General features: G+C 48.9%; 1 protein-coding gene across 1 annotated transcript in view; it reads left to right on the top strand.

Moving 5' to 3' along the window:
* DRGX (dorsal root ganglia homeobox) overlaps nt 1–12130 on the top strand; it is a 31320-nt gene that overhangs the window by 18215 nt on the left and 975 nt on the right. The window lies entirely within an intron of this gene.

Genomic DNA, 12130 nt, shown 5'->3' with positions numbered 1-12130 from the left:
TCCCCCAACCCTCCCTGCCCCAGGTTACCACTAATATTTCTGTCTCTATAGATTGTGGACATTCTGCTATTGCCATTGTGGATATCTCATTGAATGGAATCCTACAATATCTGGTCTTTGTGACTGACCCTGGGCTTATGCCCTATTCTTGATCTCAGGGGGAAGCTCTCACAGTTTCACAATCGTGTTTGCTGTCTGCCTTTTTATTTTTAAGATACCCTTTATCAAGTGAAGATATTTTTCTCTTGCCCTAGTTTTCTGAGAGTTGTATTTTAATTATTATTTTAAAAAATCATGAATATAAGTGGATGTTGAATTTCATCGAATACTTTTTCTGCTGCTGTTGAGACAATCACATGATTTTTCTTTCTCAATATATTAATGCAGTAAATTACACTGATTGATTGTTTAATGTTAAACCAACTGGGCATCCCTGGAATAAACCCAAATTAGATGTGACATGTTATCCTTTCTATATATAGCTGGATTGGCTGCCATTTTGTTTAGGGTATTTTCATCTATGATCATGAAGAAATTGGCTCATCATTTTCTCTTTCTTATAATCTCCATTCCAGGCTTCAGTATTGTTTTACTTTACCCCCCAACTTAGTATAATAAAAGCAGCAGCAGAACTGCCCAGCTGTTTTATTATCTCTCCCGATTCCAAGGACTGGCTGGGCTCAGCCGGGCAGTTCTGCTGCTGCTTTTGCCTGGGGCGTCTCATGAGGTTGCAGTCAGATGGCAGCTGGGGCTGATACATACAAGACGGCATCACTTCTGTGCCTGGTGCCTTGGCAGGGATGCTGGGAGGCTGGAAGCACTCTCTCTCTTCCTCTCTCTCTCCCCATGGTGGCAGTTGGATGGAGGTTGGATCCTGAGAATGTAAAAGCAGAAGATGCCAGGTCTTGTTAAGACTTACACTTAGAACAGGCACAGTGTCACTTCTGCTGTATTCTATTGATTAAAGCTGCTCACAGAGCCGGCCCAGACTTAGGTGGAGGGAACCGTGCACCGGTGTGAATACTGGGAGGGTGGTTCATTGAAGGCCCTCTGTAGAGACTGACTCTATAGGTATTGAGGATACTCTGGCCTCATGACATGAGTTGGGATGTTTATTTTTGAACCCACCCAACTTCCCAATCCTGACTCTAAGCGCTTTAAGGGCACTGGCCTTATCTGACTCACCTCTAGATCTTTCCAAGCCACTTACCTCTGCCCCTTACACAGGGTCTGGTCTGGTGCCGAGTAAAAGGTAGTGATGTTTGGGGAAAGAAGGAAAGCAAGTCGTGCTGTTCTGGCCCTGGGAGACCCGCCTCACTTAGGAGACCCCAGTCTACTGGCCTTGGCCCTGTACTGCGGACCACTTGCTGGGCCCCAGAAACTGCTGGAGGCTTCCGTTCTTCATTCAGTACCCACTGAGCACCCTACTTTGTCAGCCTCTGAATGGGGGGCTGAGCATCCTTTGATGAATTAGATACAACCCTACCCGAAGGGGCTCAAGACTGGGCGTGGGCTTGGAGAGAGAGACACTTGTGACACTGTAACGTGCCCTCATAGAGGCCAACAAGGGCATGCAAGGTGTGGGGGAAGCCCAGAGGAGGGAGGAACTCTTTCTCTGTAGGAATGAGGAAGGTTTTCCAGAGGAAATGCTTGAGTTGGGCTTGAAGGAGCTGTAGGAGCTGACCAGTGGGTGTGGGCACTCCAGGCATCTGACAGAAGAGCATGAGCAAAGGCACTGAGGCTGGCTGTTTGAGGAAGGGACAAAGTGTGAGGTTGGATGGAGCCATGGTCCTTGGAGAGGATGGTGTGGCCTCAAGATGAGCCCAGGCTCTGGAGTCAGACCAGCCATGGCCCTTCACTGCCTCCTTCCCTTTATAAGGCCAACTTAGGGGAGACCCCAGTCTCCTCATCTGTAAAATGAGGGTCGTCATGGCCATACCCAATATTGCCTGCGGTCTGTAGCGTGTGTATCTGTGCCTGGCACATCCAAGTGCCCGGTAGGCGCTGGTGATTGTTGTTAGGGTTATGAGGATGAGGCCAAGAGATCACCTGGGATCTGATTAGGGTCTGGGCTTGGATTTCTGGGGCAGAGGATCCTGCTTCCTGCAGGCGTTCACTCCTCAATGGGAGAGGCTCTCAGCCTGAGGTCCGCGGTGTGTGCAGCTTCAGGAAAGCAGCACAGCCTTGCAGGGGCTCCTGGCTTATTTCTGAAGGTGCAGGTGTTTGGGGAACAGGGCACCTGAGGGCCAGGACATGGTCTGTCCTCATGGGGGAGGTGGTCTGGTCAGCCCTAGCCTCTTGGTGCCTAGCCGATGTCAGGAAGGCAGGGGTGGAGAACCCCAGCACTGAACATTTGTAAGGAATCTCCTTGATGTGTATGTTACCACCACTTCTCCAGGATACAGTGGGGGAAACTGAGGCTCAGAGAGGGGCTAGGACTGCCCAAGGTCACACAGTGCCTCTGCCAGAGGTAAGACAAGCCAGGGACCCAAGTGTCCCACCTGCCAGCTCCCCACACCCTGTATTGATTCCGTTCCTTTTACAGGCCCCTGCTATCATTCTCTGGCTTTAAAAACTGCAACTCACTTTCCAGAAGCCATTTCCTATGGGTGCTGATGGGTTTGCCCTTCCTGCTAATCAATGGGGCCCTGGAGGGCAGGGAGCTGAGCAGAGGGCTCCTGGCTTGTGCCCAGAGGCAGCGGGGAAGCAGGCTGCCCGTCCAGGGTTCTGGCAGCCGCCGGGAGGGAGGGTGCCGCTCATTGGCATCGGATCACCTAGAACGCGTGTCCCTGCTGCTCCTCTGGCTGTGCCAGGGTCCTTGAATCTGGGTGCTGTCATCATTTGCTCGCCCCTTCAAAGGTATCCAAGCAGAAATGGGACATTGGCGCTGGCCCCGAGACTGGGTCACAGCATGAGGGACGGTCGGCTGAGCTGACTCCTGTCAGGGAGCATTTGCTGAGTGAATAAGCAGATGTTGGGACAGTGCGTGCACACGTGGAATTACGACAGGGAGGGATTTCGAGTCCACTCCTCCAGCATAACCTGCCAAATTAACCTGGGGATTTTGGCATTAATCAGATTGGGTAACTCTGTGATGACCATAGTTTTTCTTTCCATGGGGTATTGAGGAAGCTTAGAACCTGGGAGTTGGCAACCTTTGAGCAATTAAAATATGCCCCCTCAGTCAGAAAAGATAGACTCTCCCTCCTTTTCTCCCTCCCCCAAACATTCAAGTGCTTACTTTGTACCCACATTGGAAATATTAGCTCTGCAATCAGGTCTGTGTGGGTGACATAGGTGAAAGCCCTTACCCTGCAAGTTTGGGAGGTGCGGTGGCTACAAAAATAAACACAACTCATGGTAAAGAGGCAATCAAAACCGTCACACAGGTACAGGAGAAAGCACTTTGGGGGTTCTGTGGTAGTAGTCACCCAGGAGTGAATTGGACCCTGTTGTGTATTTGATTACTGGTGAACACGCTTAGCCACTGCATCTAAAAATCTCTGCCTAAATACTGTAGGCGTCTACTAACACTGCCACCCAAATATTCCTTGTAAACTGTAAGGAACTGGTGTTAGGAATCACAGCATATGTTTATTCATTTATTTACTTTGCTATAAAGCAAAAAAAAAAAGAAATGAACTGTAGTATTTATGTGAAAGGTCTCATAAATCCACTTACTCATTTCCTTGCTCCATACTCCTTACCCTTAACCTGAACGTTCGACAAGAAATCGATGTGTGAGAGCTCTACTTGTAACCAAAATTATCGTTCATGTGCCTTTCTATGGTGAAAATGTGCTTTCGGCAGAGAGGAGACAGAACTAACTTAATTTTTCCTGTCAGTCTCTGTAGTAGATCAATTAAACTGCCAAGGAGATCAACTATTTCAGACTGTATTTATTACATTAAGTATTTATGTTCAGGCCAAGCCTTTAAAGCATGATGTCATATAGGAATGTAGGCCGATTCGATCAATTCAGCAGAATTTGCTGTAACTTAATGGAAATCTAACTGTGTGTTTTAATTTAGTGTCCGAGAGGTAGCAAGTTCTTCAAACAACATAATTTTCAGGCTGCATTTGGGGGCTTGGAGGCTCTTGTACAGGCTTTGGTGATGGCATGCATGGTAGGGTGAGAGGGAAGAAATTGTGGCCTTTTAAGGGCTTTGCTGGCTGATGGTTGGTCGCGTCCCATGCCAGGGATCACTGACTTCGATCCCGGCCGAACGGGAGATAGACAGGATGTTCCTGGTGGGTCTTCCATGGTCAGCCCTCAGCTCCATGTTCGCCAGTCAGTTACTCTAGTGCAGACTGAAGCCATTAGCAGTCGTGGAGTCTCAGCCGGGTGCTGAGGGTACGGTTCTTATTCCTTAGAAACCTCAGTGGAACTCTGCCCTAAAGGAGAGCGTCTATCCCATCATTTGAATGAAAGGAGAAGGGAAATCATGAGTCACAAAAAAGACACTCTTATTGTGAGAGTAATACTTGGTCAGTTTAGAAAAAGTGGAAAGTACAGCAAAACCCAAAGAAAAATATAAAAATCATTTGTAATCTTAGCATCCAGAATCAACCACTATGAATATTTGCTACTGGTACGTTTGCTTTCTTCCCATTTATAAATATATATCGCTAATAAATGTATGTATTTTAGGGAATTCCCTGGCGGTCCAGTGGTTAGGACTCGGTGCTTCCGCTGCCGGGGATCTGCGTTCAATCCCTGGTCGGGGAACTAAGATCCTGCAAGCCACACAGCCAAAAGAAAAAAAATTATTTAGTTTAGAACTTATTTAGAATTTTTAAATTTTAATTAAAAAGTTTAAATTTATAAATATTTTCTGTTGCTAAATAAAATTGTATATTATACATACTTGTGACCACATATGGATATGGTATATGGCTGCATGTATGCATATATACATATGTACTATGCAAATATATGTATGTATTGTGTATATGTGTATATGTATATATATAAATATACATACCTACACCAAAATGGGATCATTTTGACTTACTGTTTCTTAACCTACTTTTTAAACCTAATATTTTATTATTATTATTTTTTATGGCACCAAATATCCTCCTACAACATAATTTTGTCATAGCTTCAGTGCGTTCAACATGGCAATTATAACTTATTCAATCAACTCTCTCGTATCGGGCGGTCAGGTTATTCATAGTTTTTTGGTGCTATGTGCCACATGGGGATGACTTCCTTTGTAGCTAATTTAATTTTTAGCCCATTGGTGATTGTAGCTTTTTGATAGATTAAAAAAAGAAAAGAAAAGTAAAGAAAAGAAAACTAGAGCCCCAAGTCTGGAAATCTGGTTATTAAAAGATGAGACTTTTAAAGTTTGTTTGGCTTACTCCTCAAGATTCTATTGGCAGAATAAATTTTTCTACTTTTTGGTCTCATGGAAAAGGCTTCGCCAATGAACCCACACAGCTGTGAAAACAGTGTAGGGATACGCAGGGTGGAGGATGCTCACAGCACAGTCACGCATCTCGAGGCACTGTTCATTCTTCGTGTCCTCCCGGGGACACTCAGAGCAACTGAGTTCTTCGCCGGCCACTGAATTGAATGCGTAACTTGAATAAGCTGTGAATTGTGAATTATTCTTGCCCTTTATTTTGTATGGGGTCATGGAAATAATAATTGTTGCAGGACTTAGTGCTAGGTCCTTTATAGAATTTCTCCTAAGGTAGGTGTATTACCTCCTCTTACAGATGAGGAAGCTGGAGCTTGGAACGTTGGTGAGAAGAGGTCCCATGACTAGTTAACGGTGGAGTCAGGAGCCAGACTTCAAAGTCCACTTTCTTCCTCCTCAGCAGGCTGTATCCGGCTTTCAGACCCCAGAGATGTCTTATCGCCACTCTCGTTTTATAGGATTTTGATAATTATGACTTGGTTTTGGGGTAGACATTTTCTAAAGTGTCTGTCACCACCCTGACATAATAAAGAGGAGGACAGAGCCTCTCTCACGGCCGACTCTGTGTCGCCCCATCATTAATAGACGCAAGCTTTGTTCGGTTTTCAAAGCCCTTTCAAACGTCATCTCTTGTGATGGTTCCTGTTGTTGTCTGGTGACGGATGGCTTCTGGCCATCCTGAGACGTGCTACTTTGCTTGCCTTGTACTAAATGGCCCCAGGTTACTGTGCATGTTAATTTTTGGGGCTGTTTTATAATTTTTTGTCTCTTTTCTCAATATTACCCATTAATGTTTCTGCTATTACCTTTCAAGCTTGCTTTCAAGCTTGCAGCAGCCTTGTAAGACAAACAACTTATGTTAGCAGTGCACTTGGAAGAGTCTTTCAGCACATGGTGAGGGCTTTGAGACTGCTTTTCATGGGAAAAGCGCATGCGTTTTGGAGTCTGGTTTTTTTTCTCGGTAACTATCTGTTCATCTGCTACCCTGAACATTGCAAAGGATGCGTCCCTATTTTGCTACTACTGGTTTTCAGTAGTGCTCCAGGTTGATGAAGTTTTTTAGGCAGAGGCACATGGAGAAATCTTGTACTGCTGTTGGTACTGTGAAATCATGGAGAAATCAAGAGTTAGGTCTAAAAGGATCCTATTTGTAGGAATCACTTTTTTTTCCTGTGTTAAAAATGGTTAAGGCAGACGCTGTTTGTTGGACAATTTAAGTTCAACCGAAATCAATTGAAATTCTGAACACACGTTAAAATTGGAAGGAAAACTTAGCTTTGTAATTCACATCCCATTCTAAAACCACTCATTTTTTTGTTGAAAGGGATTAAAAAACTTGTCCAATAGCCCATATTGTGCATGAAGATTTCTACAACATCCTGTCAAGGGAGCTTCAGGATATTATGACCAGAAACCCATCACCTCCCAGAGAGAGCCCACCACACATGCATAGCACGCTGATGGTAAAGAAAAGAAAACCCTTCTTTCTCTCACTCCACCCACTGCTTCTATTCAACCCACCCCCAGAGAGAGGCAGTTACCTCATATCCACTGTGCCTAAATGGCCCCGGTTCTTTCACTTTTCCCTCCTCCCCCCAACTCCCTCCCTCTGGCCTGACGGTCTGACCATGACTTTCCCCTCCCTTTTCCTGCAGCTTCTGCCTCGGCAACCCACACAATATGGCGTCACAGTGAACTTACTGTGAAGTCATATGGACCACGTGCTCTACTGCAGAGACACATCCCCCTCTCGACAGTTGGATCCTTCGGTGCAGAGCACAGACTTCACATGTTTCCCTGATAAATATCATCGAATGAGATTTGTCTCCTTGTTCGCCTTTGATCTTGTCTGCTGTCCAGATGGCCTCTCTTAGTCTTGCCGGCATCTGCCGTCTGGGTCGGCACGTCTTCCATGTTCTCATCCAGGGAGGGCAGGGCAGTGTGGAGAGGAGGCGACTCCCAGTGGCTCATTTTTCAGCATTCCTCCAGGTAGCTGTTCAGATGTTTTTGAGTCTACCTATGAGTATTGCCCCCCTTTGATGGACACTCAGCTGTTGTTCAGACTTGGGGTGTTGATGAGGAAAGAGGTTGACGTCTGTGAGGGGCTTCATGCCAAAGACTTTTGTTGGCCTGGGTGCACCTCTCACGGTCTGTTGCCGTGCTTTAGAAATGCCCACCCAAAGGGCATAGTGCAGTCATGAGACAGAGGCAGGGCTCAAGGGAGGTGTACAAATTGCGTGATACTTCCTCGGCCAGAGATGGGGTGGGTGAGATCGGTTGAGGGTGCCTCTCACAAATGTGTGTGGGTGGCCTGAGGCACTTTGGGGGTCCTCACCCACTGGAGGGGCAAGAAGGAGTTCCAGCCTTGAGCGGTCCTCATTTTCCCGATGACCTTGACCTGAACTCTCTTTTAGCTCTTAGTTTTGTTTTTAAGAATTTATTTTATTTTATTTTGTTTTAGTTTTAATTGTGGTGAAATACACACATGATAAAATTTTCTGTCTTAACCATGTCTAAGCGTATAGTTCAGAAGTGTTGAATATGTCCCTATTATTTTACATGTGCTTGATATTATATATATTATACATTATAAACCATCACCACCATCCACCTCCAGAGCTCTGTCATCTTCCCAAACTGAACTGTGTGCCCATTACACCTTAACTCTTCACTCCCATACCCTCAGCCTCTGGCAACCACCATTCTACTTTCTGTCTCTATGAATCTGATTACTCTAGGTACCTCATACAAATGGAATCATACAGAATTTGTCTTTTTCTGACTGGCTTAGTTCACCTAGCATAATGTCCTTGAGGTTCATCCACATTGTAACCTGTGTCATAATTTCCTTCCTTTTTAAGGCCAAATAATATTCCACTGTATGCATAGCCCTTACAGTTTTAAACCAGGGTGTCCCAGAGTCATTGGGTTCATCTGGTCCCTGGTTTCCCCATGTCTAGTGTAGGGGGTGAACTAGGCAAGCCACACAGACTCTCTCCCTCCTGCAGCCTCCATTCTGTGAGTTAACTTATTTCTTTACCTCTGAATCTGGGTTTTGTGGGCCAGGAATACATTGCTAGTTATTGGTGGCTTTTGCGGGGACTTGCCTGCTGCAGGTGTGACCTAGCAGGTGTAGCTGTGGATCCAGGAGGCTCTGTCTTGTCCAAGTGGCACTTCTTCATCTTGCAGGTGACATGCTCATCACTGAGTCACAGACTAGTTAACTCCTTCTTTGATGTTACATCAGAGCAAGGCCTTGCTGGGGACAAGAACCAGCCCGAGACATGCACATTGAGTCTGTGCCCCTCTCGGGCTGACCTGACTTGGGGTCAGCTGCTCAGGCCTGGGCCTGGAGACTGTGGCCCCTGCAGGTCCCCCAAAGCCCGTAGCCTCAGTCAAGCTCCCACCGCTGAGAGGGTTCACTGTGCTCTGTTCTCTTCCCACATGAGCTCCCCTCGGGAAGGACTTGGAGGGGAAGAAGGCCTCCCCTGAAGGGAGGGTCCTCGCCCTCGGGATGGCCCCCCAGGCTCAGGGCACAGGCACTGTTCCCAGCCAGGACCGAGCCCACCCAGGGGCTGAGACTGCTGTCAGTGTGCGGCTGTCTGGTTGAGCCACTGGGAGAAGTGGGACCATCAGGATAACAGGGTTTGACCCCATGTAACTTTTTGTTTGTTTCCTGATATCTCTGGAAACGTGACCAGGCTAGAGTCAGCCAGGGGTGTGGGATGTGGAATGGGCTCTCGGGATTTCCTGTGTAAACTGGGCACTTGTGATTCATCTCGCGCTCATCTTGCCATCTGCTGCCTGTTGTACTGGCCCCTCCGTCAAAACTGAGGCAGGAAGTTATGGCCGCACATTAACCTCCTATTAGACTAGAGGAGAAGGGAAGGGCCACCGGAAGGTTCTGGTCCCACTTCTGTCATGAGCTGTGAGAACTTGGGCAGTTACTGGAGTCTCGTTTCCTTACCTGGAACATGGGGCTGAGTGATGCCCTCCCCTCAGGGCAGCCAGAATGGTGACGAGAGGCCACACTAGGTGCTGGTAAGGGTGAGCTTCCTTTTGCCTCTGAGCAGGCTTGGAAAGGAGAAAGATGCCCAAATGTGCTTCGAGAGAGAAAGGAGCCTGGCCCCGGCACAGGGAAGGCTGTCCCTGGGAAAGGAGGGTGGTAACGATCCAGCTGCTGGCATAGCTGAAGGCTGATTCTACACGTGAGCCCCGGGGCTGGGCGGCCCTCCCTTGCCTCCCTCCTTCCTGCCACAGATGTTTCCCATAGGCCAGGCCCGTCCCAGGCACTGTGCTAGGTATTGGGGACAAAGTAGTGAATGAAGCAGAAAAATACTTGCCCCCTTGTGGGTTTGTAGGGGCAGGCAGACAAGAAAGCAGTCACAAACCATTGAGGATCCACTTACCGCCTGTGGCCAGTGCCTGAAGATGTGAGGGTGAAGCTCTGACGGAGCGTAACGGGGGATCCTGCCCTGGATGAGGAGGTCCCGAAGGGCCCCCTGAGGACATGATGGTCAAATGGAGCCCTAAAGGCAGAGAGGGAGCCCCAAGCCGGAGGGAGGGTATCTTCACTCCCAGGCAGAGCTCGGCCAAGGGCCCAAGGGAGGGGGAGGAATGTGTCCTCTTTCCAGATGGAGGGACACGCTGGTTAAGGAGTCGGCCCTCTGCCTGGTGTGACGACCGGCTCTGCCACTTAACTATTTAACCTCAGTCTCCTCATCTGCAAAAGGGGATAATCACAGAGCCAACTTCCTAGGATTGTTCCAAAGCTGAGATGCGTGAAGTCATGGTGTGCTTACAAGCGCGGTGCCTGGTACCTACACGTGTTTGCTCTAGCGAGTACAGCTCCTGTGTAGGGCTTCGCTGTGACGGTGGTTTGAGCATCTGAAAGGAGGCCTGGGCGGCACGTGAGAAAGAGGACGAGAGGGCGGTGGGGGCCCCAGCACTCAAGGGCTTGAAGGTCACAGGGAGGAACTTGGATTCATTCAACAAATACGGATTTTGGTCCCAAAATACTCCCTATTTGCAATGCTGCTTCTTCCAAAGCTGGTGCTGCACTTTCAGAAGAGCCAAGGGGTGGGTGGAGCCTGGAGGGCTGGCTTTGCCGGCCCCTCCCAGGTCTCAGGCCTCCGGGCCAGGCACTGACTCCCAACTAACTGTCCTTGGCAGGGCCACGGCGCACCGTCTCCTGCTGCCCTGGTGGGATGGGGCTCCGGAGCCGGCTGGGGGCGGAGGCTGTGGCGATGCTCGTCTCCTGCAGGAATCACACGTGGTGCATGGGGCACCGTTTGACCTGTCCAGAGACTCAGGAAGTCTCTCAAATTATGTCATGTCAGCAGCCGTGTCCACCCACCCAATCTGGGTGCAGGTCTGTGACTCCGGCCACCACACCTGCGCTTGTGGTGGTGTCAGCATTGCTCACCTGTCCCCTCAGAACTTGGATAGCCATCAGGACCTCAGGATTCCACGGCCAGACTCTCCATATCCCCTCACACACACACACACGCACACACACACACACGAATGCATGTGCACACACACACGCACGCACGCACGCACACACACGTACGCACACACATGCACGCACGCACGCGCACACACACACACACACACACACACACACACACACACACACACACACACCTTTCTCTCTGTTTTTCCCCATCTTGGAAATGGCACCTTCATTCATTCATTCGGGTGCTCAGGCCCAAACCTAGGTGTCGTCTGTGATTCCTTCTTTTCCATCAGCCTCCACCTGCAGTCCAAGGACAATTTGCACAGGTGCTAACCTTGAGCATAAACCCAGCATCTGGCCACCTCTCATCACCTCCCCTCTAGTCACCTTGGGCCAAGCCGCCATCAGCTGGGCCTGCATTACTGCACTAGCCTCCCCCTCCTCTCCCCGATGCAGTGAAGCTCCAGACACTCTCTACTCAAGCCCGCTGGGGCTTCCCCTCCCTGCGTCCCGCCTGGCCCTGGTGGCCCCCGACTCATCCGCTGTCCTCCTCCCCTGTAGCCTCTGGCTTTGGTCACTCAGAATGCCCTGCTGCTCTCTGAGCCGTGCTCTCCCCACTTCGGTGCCATTGCACTGGTCTCCTCCCCAACTGTCGTGCTCTCTCCTGGGCCTTCACGTGTCTGTTTCTCTGACGTTGCACTCAGGTATCTACCAAGTATCACACTCCATTCCCGTTTTAAATAGCACTTACTGCCTCCTGCCTTTGCATGAGGGATGCCTGGGCTGTGGTGTGCCTCTCCACCGGAGCCGTGCTCTGTGAGGCCGGGGATCTTGCTGCCTTATTCCTGCTGAGTGGTCACTAGGGTCGAGACCAGTGCCAGGTGTTCATGGGCCAGTCATTGAATAAATGCACCGTTGAGGGTGATCTGTGAGAAGGGAGGCTCCTCAACACCGGCCCTGTCCCTGGAGTGGTTTATGCAGTGCTGGCCGGCACGCTCGGGGCCAGGCAATTGTTCCTACGTCCCATTTCACACATCGGACCTGTGCTGAGTGCTTTCCAAACTGAGGCCATCAGAGCTTCTCAAACCTTAGTTCACAGTGCCCTGAGGGTCCCTTGAACCTCAGGTTAATGTTTCGTGACTCTCCTGGGCCATAAAAAATACCTACCAGTTCTGTTCATTAAATGGTTAGGTCCAAGTAACTCAGTGAGTGTTTATGTCCCAACAACTTAGTAGCCATTTGA

This window comes from Aethalodelphis obliquidens, unplaced genomic scaffold (genome assembly GCF_003676395.1).
Source record: "Aethalodelphis obliquidens isolate GAN/ISIS:26980383/991018 unplaced genomic scaffold, ASM367639v1 scaffold124, whole genome shotgun sequence".
Lineage (NCBI taxonomy): Eukaryota > Metazoa > Chordata > Mammalia > Artiodactyla > Delphinidae > Aethalodelphis > Aethalodelphis obliquidens.
Note: the sequence above shows the minus strand (reverse complement) of the source record. Positions and strands in the feature narration are given on the sequence as shown.